A 15,460-nucleotide genomic window follows, 5' to 3' on the forward strand; every position below is an offset into this window, starting at 1 on the left:
TTGACCAATTAGAGAAGAGTTAGGGTGAATTTAGCATCGGGCTTGTGGCGCAATGGATAACGCGTCTGACTACGGATCAGAAGATTCTAGGTTCGACTCCTGGCAAGCTCGTGCATTTAGTCTATGTCTGAGTGAGATTTGGAAATGAGCGATGTCTTTTCAATTTGTGCTGAGTGTCTTTGCCTACATGCGCCATTAATGCATCATAAACCCATCAAAAAAATAAACTTCCCTTTTTCAGGACCTTGTCTTTCAAAGATAATTCGTAAAAATACAAATAACTTCACAGATCTTCATTTTAATGGGATTAAACACTGTTTCCCATGCGTGTTCAATGAACCATAAACAATTAATGAACATGCATATGTGGAACATCATTAAGACACTAACAGCTTACAGATGGTAGGCAATTAAGAAGTTTTGAAAACTTAGGATACTAAAGAGGCCTTTCTACTGACTCTGAAAAACACAAAAAGAAAGATGCCCAGGGTCCCTGCTCATCTGCGTGGGCACAAACCCACCTTTGCTGGACCAGACAGGACTGTCAAAAAGTGCTCTTCATTGACGAGTTGCGGTTTTGTCTCACCAGGGGTGATGGTCAGATATGCGTTTATTGTCGAAGGAATGAGTGTTACACCGAGGCCTGTACTCTGAAGCGGGATGGAGGTGGGGGGTACGTCCTGGTCTGGGGCGGTGTGTCACAGCATCATCAGACTGAGCTTGTCATTGCAGGCAATCTCAATGCTGTGTGTTACAAGGAAGACATCCTCCCCCCTCATGTGGTACCCTTCCTGCAGGCTCATCCTGACGTGACCCTCCAGCATGACAATGCCACCAGCCATACTGCTCATTCTGTGTGTGATTTCCTGCAAGACAGGAATGTCAGTGTTCTGCCATGGCCAGCGAAGAACCCGCATCTCAGCCCTTTGAGCACGTCTGGGACCTGTTGGATCGGAGGGTGAGGGCTAGGGCCATTCCCCCCAGAAATGTCCGGGAACTTGCAGTTGCCTTGGTGGAAGAGTGGGGTAACATCTCACAGCAAGAACTGGCAAATCTGGTGCAGTCCATGAGGAGGAGATGCACTGCAATTCTTAATGCAGCTGGTGGCCACACCAGATACTGACTGTTACTTTTGATTTTGACCCCCCTTTGTTCAGGGACATGTTATTCCATTTATGTTAGTCACATGTCTGTGGAACTTGTTCAGTTTATGTCTCAGTTGTTTAATCTTGGCATGTTCATACAAATATTTATAAATGTTAAGTTTGTTACGCTTTATCGGCGAGGAGGGCCCTCACCGCTCGATCATGTTGTCAACAAGGCAGCATAGTGCGTGTTCCAGAAACATTCAACATAACTTTTCCATGAAATATATGTTTGAATGTTCTAAGTCGTTTTCATTGGAAAGGCCGATAACGCGTTTTCAACAAATAAAACAATCACTTTTGCAGGTGAAATCAGTGAATCCTACTCATTACTCGACATACATAATTACGTCACTTTTGTTTTGAGCCGACTTTCGCCGTGGGCTTTGAACGGTGCTCACGCCCGGGAAGCAGTTCGATTCCAAATTTCACCCGGTGCCAAACACCCTAACCGGGCGCCTGGCCCAGATGATTTGAATCCCCTCAATGTCCGCAAATCTGATGCGCCTAATAACCATAATAACCAATCATATCACCGTCCGCAACCAAGTATCCAGAATTGAACAATTAGAGCAGAGTTAGGGTCAATTTATTATCGGGCTTGTGGCGCAATGGATAACGCGTCTGACTACGGATCAGAAGATTCTAGGTTCGACTCCTGGCAAGCTCGTGCATTTAGTCCATGAGCTTTGGAAATGAGCGTTGTCTTTTCAATTTGTGCTGAGTGTCTTTACCTACATGCGCCATTAATGCATACCTCATAAACCCATCAGAAAAAGAAACTTCCCTTTTTCAGGACCTTGTCATTCAAAGATAATTCGTAAAAGTACAAATAACTTCACAGATCTTCATTTTAATGGGATTAAACACTGTTTCCCATGCGTGTTCAATGAACCATAAACAATTAATGAACATGCATATGTGGAACATCATTAAGACACTAACAGCTTACAGATGGTAGGCAATTAAGAAGTTTTGAAAACTTAGGATACTAAAGAGGCCTTTCTACTGACTCTGAAAAACACAAAAAGAAAGATGCCCAGGGTCCCTGCTCATCTGCGTGGGCACAAACCCACCTTTGCTGGACCAGACAGGACTGTCAAAAAGTGCTCTTCATTGACGAGTTGCGGTTTTGTCTCACCAGGGGTGATGGTCGGATATGCGTTTATTGTCGAAGGAATGAGTGTTACACCGAGGCCTGTACTCTGAAGCGGGATGGAGGTGGGGGGTACGTCCTGGTCTGGGGCGGTGTGTCACAGCATCATCAGACTGAGCTTGTCATTGCAGGCAATCTCAATGCTGTGTGTTACAAGGAAGACATCCTCCCCCCTCATGTGGTACCCTTCCTGCAGGCTCATCCTGACGTGACCCTCCAGCATGACAATGCCACCAGCCATACTGCTCATTCTGTGTGTGATTTCCTGCAAGACAGGAATGTCAGTGTTCTGCCATGGCCAGCGAAGAACCCGCATCTCAATCCCTTTGAGCACGTCTGGGACCTGTTGGATCGGAGGGTGAGGGCTAGGGCCATTCCCCCCAGAAATGTCCGGGAACTTGCAGTTGCCTTGGTGGAAGAGTGGGGTAACATCTCACAGCAAGAACTGGCAAATCTGGTGCAGTCCATAAGGAGGAGATGCACTGCAATTCTTAATGCAGCTGGTGGCCACACCAGATACTGACTGTTACTTTTGATTTTGACCCCCCTTTGTTCAGGGACATGTTATTCCATTTATGTTAGTCACATGTCTGTGGAACTTGTTCAGTTTATGTCTCAGTTGTTTAATCTTGGCATGTTCATACAAATATTTAGAAATGTTAAGTTTGTTACGCTTTATCGGCGAGGAGGGCCCTCACTGCTCGATCATGTTGTCAACAAGGCAGCATAGTGCGTGTTCCAGAAACATTCAACATAACTTTTCCATGAAATATATGTTTGAATGTTCTAAGTCGTTTTCATTGGAAAGGCCGATAACGCGTTTTCAACAAATAAAACAATCACTTTTGCAGGTGAAAACACTGAATCCTACTCATTTCTCGACATACATAATTTCGTCATTTTTGTTTTGAGCTGAATTTCGCCGTGGGCTTTGAACGGTGCTCACGCCCGGGAAGCAGTTCGATTCCAAATTTCACCCGGTGCCAAACACCCTAACCGGGCGCCTGGCCCAGATGATTTGAATCCCCTCAATGTCCGCAAATCTGATGCGCCTAATAACCATAATAACCAATCATATTACCGTCCTCTACCAAGTATCCAGAATTGACCAATTAGAGAAGAGTTAGGGTGAATTTAGCATCGGGCTTGTGGCGCAATGGATAACGCGTCTGACTACGAATCAGAAGATTCTAGGTTCGACTCCTGGCAAGCTCGTGCATTTAGTCTATGTCTGAGTGAGATTTGGAAATGAGCGATGTCTTTTCAATTTGTGCTGAGTGTCTTTGCCTACATGCGCCATTAATGCATCATAAACCCATCAAAAAAATAAACTTCCCTTTTTCAGGACCTTGTCTTTCAAAGATAATTCGTAAAAATACAAATAACTTCACAGATCTTCATTTTAATGGGATTAAACACTGTTTCCCATGCGTGTTCAATGAACCATAAACAATTAATGAACATGCATATGTGGAACATCATTAAGACACTAACAGCTTACAGATGGTAGGCAATTAAGAAGTTTTGAAAACTTAGGATACTAAAGAGGCCTTTCTACTGACTCTGAAAAACACAAAAAGAAAGATGCCCAGGGTCCCTGCTCATCTGCGTGGGCACAAACCCACCTTTGCTGGACCAGACAGGACTGTCAAAAAGTGCTCTTCATTGACGAGTTGCGGTTTTGTCTCACCAGGGGTGATGGTCGGATATGCGTTTATTGTCGAAGGAATGAGTGTTACACCGAGGCCTGTACTCTGAAGCGGGATGGAGGTGGGGGGTACGTCCTGGTCTGGGGCGGTGTGTCACAGCATCATCAGACTGTCATTGCAGGCAATCTCAATGCTGTGTGTTACAAGGAAGACATCCTCCCCCCTCATGTGGTACCCTTCCTGCAGGCTCATCCTGACGTGACCCTCCAGCATGACAATGCCACCAGCCATACTGCTCATTCTGTGTGTGATTTCCTGCAAGACAGGAATGTCAGTGTTCTGCCATGGCCAGCGAAGAACCCGCATCTCAGCCCTTTGAGCACGTCTGGGACCTGTTGGATTGGAGGGTGAGGGCTAGGGCCATTCCCCCCAGAAATGTCCGGGAACTTGCAGTTGCCTTGGTGGAAGAGTGGGGTAACATCTCACAGCAAGAACTGGCAAATCTGGTGCAGTCCATGAGGAGGAGATGCACTGCAATTCTTAATGCAGCTGGTGGCCACACCAGATACTGACTGTTACTTTTGATTTTGACCCCCCTTTGTTCAGGGACATGTTATTCCATTTATGTTAGTCACATGTCTGTGGAACTTGTTCAGTTTATGTCTCAGTTGTTTAATCTTGGCATGTTCATACAAATATTTAGAAATGTTAAGTTTGTTACGCTTTATCGGCGAGGAGGGCCCTCACCGCTCGATCATGTTGTCAACAAGGCAGCATAGTGCGTGTTCCAGAAACATTCAACATAACTTTTCCATGAAATATATGTTTGAATGTTCTAAGTCGTTTTCATTGGAAAGGCCGATAACGCGTTTTCAACAAATAAAACAATCACTTTTGCAGGTGAAATCAGTGAATCCTACTCATTACTCGACATAAATGTATATACGTCACTTTTGTTTTGAGCCGAATTTCGCCGTGGGCTTTGAACGGTGCTCACGCCCGGGAAGCAGTTTGATTCCAAATTTCACCCGGTGCCAAACACCCTAACCGGGCGCCTGGCCCAGATGATTTGAATCCCCTCATGTCCGCAAATCTTATGCGCCTAATAACCATAATAACCAATCATATTACCGTCCGCTACCAAGTATCCAGAATTGACCAATTAGAGAAGAGGGTGAATTTAGCATCGGGCTTGTGGCGCAATGGATAACGCGTCTGACTACGGATCAGAAGATTCTAGGTTCGACTCCTGGCAAGCTCGTGCATTTAGTCTATGTCTGAGTGAGATTTGGAGATGAGCGGTGTCTTTTCAATTTGTGCTGAGTGTCTTTGCCTACATGCGCCATTAATGCATACCTCATAAACCCATCAAAAAAATAAACTTCCCTTTTTCAGGACCTTGTCTTTCAAAGATAATTCGTAAAAATACAAATAACTTCACAGATCTTCATTTTAATGGGATTAAACACTGTTTCCCATGCGTGTTCAATGAACCATAAACAATTAATGAACATGCATATGTGGAACATCATTAAGACACTAACAGCTTACAGATGGTAGGCAATTAAGAAGTTTTGAAAACTTAGGATACTAAAGAGGCCTTTCTACTGACTCTGAAAAACACAAAAAGAAAGATGCCCAGGGTCCCTGCTCATCTGCGTGGGCACAAACCCACCTTTGCTGGACCAGACAGGACTGTCAAAAAGTGCTCTTCATTGACGAGTTGCGGTTTTGTCTCACCAGGGGTGATGGTCGGATATGCGTTTATTGTCGAAGGAATGAGTGTTACACCGAGGCCTGTACTCTGAAGCGGGATGGAGGTTGGGGGTACGTCCTGGTCTGGGGCGGTGTGTCACAGCATCATCAGACTGAGCTTGTCATTGCAGGCAATCTCAATGCTGTGTGTTACAAGGAAGACATCCTCCCCCCTCATGTGGTACCCTTCCTGCAGGCTCATCCTGACGTGACCCTCCAGCATGACAATGCCACCAGCCATACTGCTCATTCTGTGTGTGATTTCCTGCAAGACAGGAACGTCAGTGTTCTGCCGTGGCCAGCGAAGAACCCGCATCTCAATCCCTTTGAGCACGTCTGGGACCTGTTGGATCGGAGGGTGAGGGCTAGGGCCATTCCCCCCAGAAATGTCCGGGAACTTGCAGTTGCCTTGGTGGAAGAGTGGGGTAACATCTCACAGCAAGAACTGGCAAATCTGGTGCAGTCCATAAGGAGGAGATGCACTGCAATTCTTAATGCAGCTGGTGGCCACACCAGATACTGACTGTTACTTTTGATTTTGACCCCCCTTTGTTCAGGGACATGTTATTCCATTTATGTTAGTCACATGTCTGTGGAACTTGTTCAGTTTATGTCTCAGTTGTTTAATCTTGGCATGTTCATTCAAATATTTAGAAATGTTAAGTTTGTTACGCTTTATCGGCGAGGAGGGCCCTCACTGCTCGATCATGTTGTCAACAAGGCAGCATAGTGCGTGTTCCAGAAACATTCAACATAACTTTTCCATGAAATATATGTTTGAATGTTCTAAGTCGTTTTCATTGGAAAGGCCGATAACGCGTTTTCAACAAATAAAACAATCACTTTTGCAGGTGAAAACACTGAATCCTACTCATTTCTCGACATACATAATTTCGTCATTTTTGTTTTGAGCTGAATTTCGCCGTGGGCTTTGAACGGTGCTCACGCCCGGGAAGCAGTTCGATTCCAAATTTCACCCGGTGCCAAACACCCTAACCGGGCGCCTGGCCCAGATGATTTGAATCCCCTCAATGTCCGCAAATCTGATGCGCCTAATAACCATAATAACCAATCATATTACCGTCCTCTACCAAGTATCCAGAATTGACCAATTAGAGAAGAGTTAGGGTGAATTTAGCATCGGGCTTGTGGCGCAATGGATAACGCGTCTGACTACGAATCAGAAGATTCTAGGTTCGACTCCTGGCAAGCTCGTGCATTTAGTCTATGTCTGAGTGAGATTTGGAAATGAGCGATGTCTTTTCAATTTGTGCTGAGTGTCTTTGCCTACATGCGCCATTAATGCATCATAAACCCATCAAAAAAATAAACTTCCCTTTTTCAGGACCTTGTCTTTCAAAGATAATTCGTAAAAATACAAATAACTTCACAGATCTTCATTTTAATGGGATTAAACACTGTTTCCCATGCGTGTTCAATGAACCATAAACAATTAATGAACATGCATATGTGGAACATCATTAAGACACTAACAGCTTACAGATGGTAGGCAATTAAGAAGTTTTGAAAACTTAGGATACTAAAGAGGCCTTTCTACTGACTCTGAAAAACACAAAAAGAAAGATGCCCAGGGTCCCTGCTCATCTGCGTGGGCACAAACCCACCTTTGCTGGACCAGACAGGACTGTCAAAAAGTGCTCTTCATTGACGAGTTGCGGTTTTGTCTCACCAGGGGTGATGGTCGGATATGCGTTTATTGTCGAAGGAATGAGTGTTACACCGAGGCCTGTACTCTGAAGCGGGATGGAGGTGGGGGGTACGTCCTGGTCTGGGGCGGTGTGTCACAGCATCATCAGACTGAGCTTGTCATTGCAGGCAATCTCAATGCTGTGTGTTACAAGGAAGACATCCTCCCCCCTCATGTGGTACCCTTCCTGCAGGCTCATCCTGACGTGACCCTCCAGCATGACAATGCCACCAGCCATACTGCTCATTCTGTGTGTGATTTCCTGCAAGACAGGAATGTCAGTGTTCTGCCATGGCCAGCGAAGAACCCGCATCTCAGCCCTTTGAGCACGTCTGGGACCTGTTGGATCGGAGGGTGAGGGCTAGGGCCATTCCCCCCAGAAATGTCCGGGAACTTGCAGTTGCCTTGGTGGAAGAGTGGGGTAACATCTCACAGCAAGAACTGGCAAATCTGGTGCAGTCCATGAGGAGGAGATGCACTGCAATTCTTAATGCAGCTGGTGGCCACACCAGATACTGACTGTTACTTTTGATTTTGACCCCCCTTTGTTCAGGGACATGTTATTCCATTTATGTTAGTCACATGTCTGTGGAACTTGTTCAGTTTATGTCTCAGTTGTTTAATCTTGGCATGTTCATACAAATATTTATAAATGTTAAGTTTGTTACGCTTTATCGGCGAGGAGGGCCCTCACCGCTCGATCATGTTGTCAACAAGGCAGCATAGTGCGTGTTCCAGAAACATTCAACATAACTTTTCCATGAAATATATGTTTGAATGTTCTAAGTCGTTTTCATTGGAAAGGCCGATAACGCGTTTTCAACAAATAAAACAATCACTTTTGCAGGTGAAATCAGTGAATCCTACTCATTACTCGACATACATAATTACGTCACTTTTGTTTTGAGCCGACTTTCGCCGTGGGCTTTGAACGGTGCTCACGCCCGGGAAGCAGTTCGATTCCAAATTTCACCCGGTGCCAAACACCCTAACCGGGCGCCTGGCCCAGATGATTTGAATCCCCTCAATGTCCGCAAATCTGATGCGCCTAATAACCATAATAACCAATCATATCACCGTCCGCAACCAAGTATCCAGAATTGAACAATTAGAGCAGAGTTAGGGTCAATTTATTATCGGGCTTGTGGCGCAATGGATAACGCGTCTGACTACGGATCAGAAGATTCTAGGTTCGACTCCTGGCGAGCTCGTGCATTTAGTCCATGAGATTTGGAAATGAGCGTTGTCTTTTCAATTTGTGCTGAGTGTCTTTGCCTACATGCGCCATTAATGCATACCTCATAAACCCATCAGAAAAAGAAACTTCCCTTTTTCAGGACCTTGTCATTCAAAGATAATTCGTAAAAGTACAAATAACTTCACAGATCTTCATTTTAATGGGATTAAACACTGTTTCCCATGCGTGTTCAATGAACCATAAACAATTAATGAACATGCATATGTGGAACATCATTAAGACACTAACAGCTTACAGATGGTAGGCAATTAAGAAGTTTTGAAAACTTAGGATACTAAAGAGGCCTTTCTACTGACTCTGAAAAACACAAAAAGAAAGATGCCCAGGGTCCCTGCTCATCTGCGTGGGCACAAACCCACCTTTGCTGGACCAGACAGGACTGTCAAAAAGTGCTCTTCATTGACGAGTTGCGGTTTTGTCTCACCAGGGGTGATGGTCGGATATGCGTTTATTGTCGAAGGAATGAGTGTTACACCGAGGCCTGTACTCTGAAGCGGGATGGAGGTGGGGGGTACGTCCTGGTCTGGGGCGGTGTGTCACAGCATCATCAGACTGAGCTTGTCATTGCAGGCAATCTCAATGCTGTGTGTTACAAGGAAGACATCCTCCCCCCTCATGTGGTACCCTTCCTGCAGGCTCATCCTGACGTGACCCTCCAGCATGACAATGCCACCAGCCATACTGCTCATTCTGTGTGTGATTTCCTGCAAGACAGGAATGTCAGTGTTCTGCCATGGCCAGCGAAGAACCCGCATCTCAATCCCTTTGAGCACGTCTGGGACCTGTTGGATCGGAGGGTGAGGGCTAGGGCCATTCCCCCCAGAAATGTCCGGGAACTTGCAGTTGCCTTGGTGGAAGAGTGGGGTAACATCTCACAGCAAGAACTGGCAAATCTGGTGCAGTCCATAAGGAGGAGATGCACTGCAATTCTTAATGCAGCTGGTGGCCACACCAGATACTGACTGTTACTTTTGATTTTGACCCCCCTTTGTTCAGGGACATGTTATTCCATTTATGTTAGTCACATGTCTGTGGAACTTGTTCAGTTTATGTCTCAGTTGTTTAATCTTGGCATGTTCATACAAATATTTAGAAATGTTAAGTTTGTTACGCTTTATCGGCGAGGAGGGCCCTCACTGCTCGATCATGTTGTCAACAAGGCAGCATAGTGCGTGTTCCAGAAACATTCAACATAACTTTTCCATGAAATATATGTTTGAATGTTCTAAGTCGTTTTCATTGGAAAGGCCGATAACGCGTTTTCAACAAATAAAACAATCACTTTTGCAGGTGAAAACACTGAATCCTACTCATTTCTCGACATACATAATTTCGTCATTTTTGTTTTGAGCTGAATTTCGCCGTGGGCTTTGAACGGTGCTCACGCCCGGGAAGCAGTTCGATTCCAAATTTCACCCGGTGCCAAACACCCTAACCGGGCGCCTGGCCCAGATGATTTGAATCCCCTCAATGTCCGCAAATCTGATGCGCCTAATAACCATAATAACCAATCATATTACCGTCCTCTACCAAGTATCCAGAATTGACCAATTAGAGAAGAGTTAGGGTGAATTTAGCATCGGGCTTGTGGCGCAATGGATAACGCGTCTGACTACGAATCAGAAGATTCTAGGTTCGACTCCTGGCAAGCTCGTGCATTTAGTCTATGTCTGAGTGAGATTTGGAAATGAGCGATGTCTTTTCAATTTGTGCTGAGTGTCTTTGCCTACATGCGCCATTAATGCATCATAAACCCATCAAAAAAATAAACTTCCCTTTTTCAGGACCTTGTCTTTCAAAGATAATTCGTAAAAATACAAATAACTTCACAGATCTTCATTTTAATGGGATTAAACACTGTTTCCCATGCGTGTTCAATGAACCATAAACAATTAATGAACATGCATATGTGGAACATCATTAAGACACTAACAGCTTACAGATGGTAGGCAATTAAGAAGTTTTGAAAACTTAGGATACTAAAGAGGCCTTTCTACTGACTCTGAAAAACACAAAAAGAAAGATGCCCAGGGTCCCTGCTCATCTGCGTGGGCACAAACCCACCTTTGCTGGACCAGACAGGACTGTCAAAAAGTGCTCTTCATTGACGAGTTGCGGTTTTGTCTCACCAGGGGTGATGGTCGGATATGCGTTTATTGTCGAAGGAATGAGTGTTACACCGAGGCCTGTACTCTGAAGCGGGATGGAGGTGGGGGGTACGTCCTGGTCTGGGGCGGTGTGTCACAGCATCATCAGACTGAGCTTGTCATTGCAGGCAATCTCAATGCTGTGTGTTACAAGGAAGACATCCTCCCCCCTCATGTGGTACCCTTCCTGCAGGCTCATCCTGACGTGACCCTCCAGCATGACAATGCCACCAGCCATACTGCTCATTCTGTGTGTGATTTCCTGCAAGACAGGAATGTCAGTGTTCTGCCATGGCCAGCGAAGAACCCGCATCTCAGCCCTTTGAGCACGTCTGGGACCTGTTGGATCGGAGGGTGAGGGCTAGGGCCATTCCCCCCAGAAATGTCCGGGAACTTGCAGTTGCCTTGGTGGAAGAGTGGGGTAAGGCCGATAACGCGTTTTCAACAAATAAAACAATCACTTTTGCAGGTGAAATCAGTGAATCCTACTCATTACTCGACATACATAATTACGTCACTTTTGTTTTGAGCCGAATTTCGCCGTGGGCTTTGAACGGTGCTCACGCCCGGGAAGCAGTTCGATTCCAAATTTCACCCGGTGCCAAACACCCTAACCGGGCGCCTGGCCCAGATGATTTGAATCCCCTCAATGTCCGCAAATCTGATGCGCCTAATAACCATAATAACCAATCATATTACCGTCCGCTACCAAGTATCCAGAATTGACCAATTAGAGAAGAGTTAGGGTGAATTTAGCATTGGGCTTGTGGCGCAATGGATAACGTGTTTGACTACGGATCAGAAGATTCTAGGTTCGACTCCTGGCAAGCTCGTGCATTTAGTCTATGTCTGAGTGAGATTTGGAAATGAGTGGTGTCTTTTCAATTTGTGCTGAGTGTCTTTGCCTACATGCGCCATTAACGTATACCCCATAAACCCATCAAAAAAATAAACTTCCCTTTTTCAGGACCTTGTCTTTCAAAGATAATTCGTAAAAATACAAATAACTTCACAGATCTTCATTTTAATGGGAATAAACACTGTTTCCCATGCGTGTTCAATGAACCATAAACAATTAATGAACATGCATATGTGGAACATCATTAAGACACTAACAGCTTACAGATGGTAGGCAATTAAGAAGTTTTGAAAACTTAGGATACTAAAGAGGCCTTTCTACTGACTCTGAAAAACACAAAAAGAAAGATGCCCAGGGTCCCTGCTCATCTGCGTGGGCACAAACCCACCTTTGCTGGACCAGACAGGACTGTCAAAAAGTGCTCTTCATTGACGAGTTGCGGTTTTGTCTCACCAGGGGTGATGGTCGGATATGCGTTTATTGTCGAAGGAATGAGTGTTACACCGAGGCCTGTACTCTGAAGCGGGATGGAGGTGGGGGGTACGTCCTGGTCTGGGGCGGTGTGTCACAGCATCATCAGACTGAGCTTGTCATTGCAGGCAATCTCAATGCTGTGTGTTACAAGGAAGACATCCTCCCCCCTCATGTGGTACCCTTCCTGCAGGCTCATCCTGACGTGACTCTCCAGCATGACAATGCCACCAGCCATACTGCTCATTCTGTGTGTGATTTCCTGCAAGACAGGAATGTCAGTGTTCTGCCATGGCCAGCGAAGAACCCGCATCTCAATCCCATTGAGCACGTCTGGGACATGTTGGATCGGAGGGTGAGGGCTAGGGCCATTTCCCCCAGAAATGTCTGGGAACTTGCAGTTGCCTTGGTGGAAGAATGGGGTAACATCTCACAGCAAGAACTGGCAAATCTGGTGCAGTCCATGAGGAGGAGATGCACTGCAGTTCTTAATGCAGCTGGTGGCCACACCAGATACTGACTGTTACTTTTGATTTTGACCCCCCTTTGTTCAGGGACACGTTATTCCATTTATGTTAGTCACATGTCTGTGGAACTTGTTCAGTTTATGTCTCAGTTGTTCAATCTTGGCATGTTCATACAAATATTTATAAATGTTAAGTTTGTTACGCTTTATCGGCGAGGAGGGCCCTCACCGCTCGATCATGTTGTCAACAAGGCAGCATAGTGCGTGTTCCAGAAACATTCAACATAACTTTTCCATTAAATATATGTTTGAATGTTCTAAGTCGTTTTCATTGGAAAGGCCGATAACGCGTTTTCAACAAATAAAACAATCACTTTTGCAGGTGAAATCAGGGAATCCTACTCATTTCTCAACATACATAATTACGTCACTTTTGTTTTGAGCTGAATTTCGCCGTGGGCTTTGAACGGTGCTCACGCCCGGGAAGCAGTTCGATTCCAAATTTCACCCGGTGCCAAACACCCTAACCGGGCGCCTGGCCCAGATGATTTGAATCCCCTCAATGTCCGCAAATCTGATGCGCCTAATAACCATAATAACCAATCATATTACCGTCCTCTACCAAGTATCCAGAATTGACCAATTAGAGAAGAGTTAGGGTAAATTTAGCATCGGGCTTGTGGCGCAATGGATAACGCGTCTGACTACGAATCAGAAGATTCTAGGTTCGACTCCTGGCAAGCTCGTGCATTTAGTCTATGTCTGAGTGAGATTTGGAAATGAGCGATGTCTTTTCAATTTGTGCTGAGTGTCTTTGCCTACATGCGCCATTAATGCATACCTCATAAACCCATCAAAAAAATAAACTTCCCTTTTTCAGGACCTTGTCTTTCAAAGATAATTCGTAAAAATACAAATAACTTCACAGATCTTCATTTTAATGGGATTAAACACTGTTTCCCATGCGTGTTCAATGAACCATAAACAATTAATGAACATGCATATGTGGAACATCATTAAGACACTAACAGCTTACAGATGGTAGGCAATTAAGAAGTTTTGAAAACTTAGGATACTAAAGAGGCCTTTCTACTGACTCTGAAAAACACAAAAAGAAAGATGCCCAGGGTCCCTGCTCATCTGCGTGGGCACAAACCCACCTTTGCTGGACCAGACAGGACTGTCAAAAAGTGCTCTTCATTGACGAGTTGCGGTTTTGTCTCACCAGGGGTGATGGTCGGATATGCGTTTATTGTCGAAGGAATGAGTGTTACACCGAGGCCTGTACTCTGAAGCGGGATGGAGGTGGGGGGTACGTCCTGGTCTGGGGCGGTGTGTCACAGCATCATCAGACTGAGCTTGTCATTGCAGGCAATCTCAATGCTGTGTGTTACAAGGAAGACATCCTCCCCCCTCATGTGGTACCCTTCCTGCAGGCTCATCCTGACGTGACTCTCCAGCATGACAATGCCACCAGCCATACTGCTCATTCTGTGTGTGATTTCCTGCAAGACAGGAATGTCAGTGTTCTGCCATGGCCAGCGAAGAACCCGCATCTCAGCCCTTTGAGCACGTCTGGGACCTGTTGGATCGGAGGGTGAGGGCTAGGGCCATTCCCCCCAGAAATGTCCGGGAACTTGCAGTTGCCTTGGTGGAAGAGTGGGGTAAGGCCGATAACGCGTTTTCAACAAATAAAACAATCACTTTTGCAGGTGAAAACACTGAATCCTACTCATTACTCGACATACATAATTACGTCACTTTTGTTTTGAGCCGAATTTCGCCGTGGGCTTTGAACGGTGCTCACGCCCAGGAAGCAGTTCGATTCCAAATTTCACCCGGTGCCAAACACCCTAACCGGGCGCCTGGCCCAGATGATTTGAATCCCCTCAATGTCCGCAAATCTGATGCGCCTAATAACCATAATAACCGATCATATTACCGTCCGCTACCAAGTATCCAGAATTGACCAATTAGAGAAGAGTTAGGGTGAATTTAGCATTGGGCTTGTGGCGCAATGGATAACGCGTTTGACTACGGATCAGAAGATTCTAGGTTCGACTCCTGGCAAGCTCGTGCATTTAGTCTATGTCTGAGTGAGATTTGGAAATGAGCGGTGTCTTTTCAATTTGTGCTGAGTGTCTTTGCCTACATGCGCCATTAACGTATACCCCATAAACCCAGCAAAAAAATAAACTTCCCTTTTTCAGGACCTTGTCTTTCAAAGATAATTCGTAAAAATACAAATAACTTCACAGATCTTCATTTTAATGGGATTAAACGCTGTTTCCCATGCGTGTTCAGTGAACCATAAACAATTAATGAACATGCATATGTGGAACATCATTAAGACACTAACAGCTTACAGATGGTAGGCAATTAAGAAGTTTTGAAAACTTAGGACACTAAAGAGGCCTTTCTACTGACTCTCAAAAACACCAAAAGAAAGATGCCCAGGTACCCTGCTCATCTGCGTGGGCACAAACCCACCTTTGCTGGACCAGACAGGACTGTCAAAAAGTGCTCTTCATTGACGAGTTGCGGTTTTATCTCACCAGGGTTGATGGTCGGATATGCGTTTATTGTCGAAGGAATGAGTGTTACACCGAGGCCTGTACTCTGGAGCGGGATGGAGGTGGAGGGTATGTCCTGGTCTGAGGCGGTGTGTCACAGCATCATCAGACTGAGCTTGTCATTGCAGGCAATCTCAATGCTGTGTGTTACAAGGAAGACATTCTCCCCCCTCATGTGGTACCCTTCCTGCAGGCTCATCCTGACGTGACCCTCCAGCATGACAATGCCACCAGCCATACTGCTCGTTCTGTGTGTGATTTCCTGCAAGACAG

At 45.4% G+C, this 15,460-nt stretch overlaps 8 non-coding genes across 8 annotated transcripts; all 8 read left to right on the top strand.

Annotated features, from left to right (window-relative positions):
- The first annotated feature begins 38 nt into the window (after positions 1-38).
- trnar-acg (transfer RNA arginine (anticodon ACG)) lies at positions 39-111 on the top strand. The gene has a single exon. It is a non-coding gene; the product is annotated as a tRNA-Arg (tRNA).
- Positions 112-1,742: 1,631 nt separating this feature from the next.
- trnar-acg (transfer RNA arginine (anticodon ACG)) lies at positions 1,743-1,815 on the top strand. The gene has a single exon. It is a non-coding gene; the product is annotated as a tRNA-Arg (tRNA).
- A 1,628-nt stretch (positions 1,816-3,443) lies between these two features.
- On the top strand, positions 3,444-3,516 carry trnar-acg (transfer RNA arginine (anticodon ACG)). The gene has a single exon. It is a non-coding gene; the product is annotated as a tRNA-Arg (tRNA).
- Positions 3,517-5,138: 1,622 nt separating this feature from the next.
- trnar-acg (transfer RNA arginine (anticodon ACG)) lies at positions 5,139-5,211 on the top strand. Its single transcript has one exon. It is a non-coding gene; the product is annotated as a tRNA-Arg (tRNA).
- Positions 5,212-6,847: 1,636 nt separating this feature from the next.
- trnar-acg (transfer RNA arginine (anticodon ACG)) lies at positions 6,848-6,920 on the top strand. The gene has a single exon. It is a non-coding gene; the product is annotated as a tRNA-Arg (tRNA).
- A 1,631-nt stretch (positions 6,921-8,551) lies between these two features.
- trnar-acg (transfer RNA arginine (anticodon ACG)) lies at positions 8,552-8,624 on the top strand. Its single transcript has one exon. It is a non-coding gene; the product is annotated as a tRNA-Arg (tRNA).
- Positions 8,625-10,252: 1,628 nt separating this feature from the next.
- On the top strand, positions 10,253-10,325 carry trnar-acg (transfer RNA arginine (anticodon ACG)). The gene has a single exon. It is a non-coding gene; the product is annotated as a tRNA-Arg (tRNA).
- A 2,962-nt stretch (positions 10,326-13,287) lies between these two features.
- On the top strand, positions 13,288-13,360 carry trnar-acg (transfer RNA arginine (anticodon ACG)). The gene has a single exon. It is a non-coding gene; the product is annotated as a tRNA-Arg (tRNA).
- The last annotated feature ends 2,100 nt before the right edge of the window (positions 13,361-15,460 follow it).

Source organism: Oncorhynchus mykiss, chromosome 26 (assembly GCF_057628025.1).
Source record: "Oncorhynchus mykiss isolate SJ-2025 chromosome 26, ASM5762802v1, whole genome shotgun sequence".
Taxonomy (NCBI): domain Eukaryota; kingdom Metazoa; phylum Chordata; class Actinopteri; order Salmoniformes; family Salmonidae; genus Oncorhynchus; species Oncorhynchus mykiss.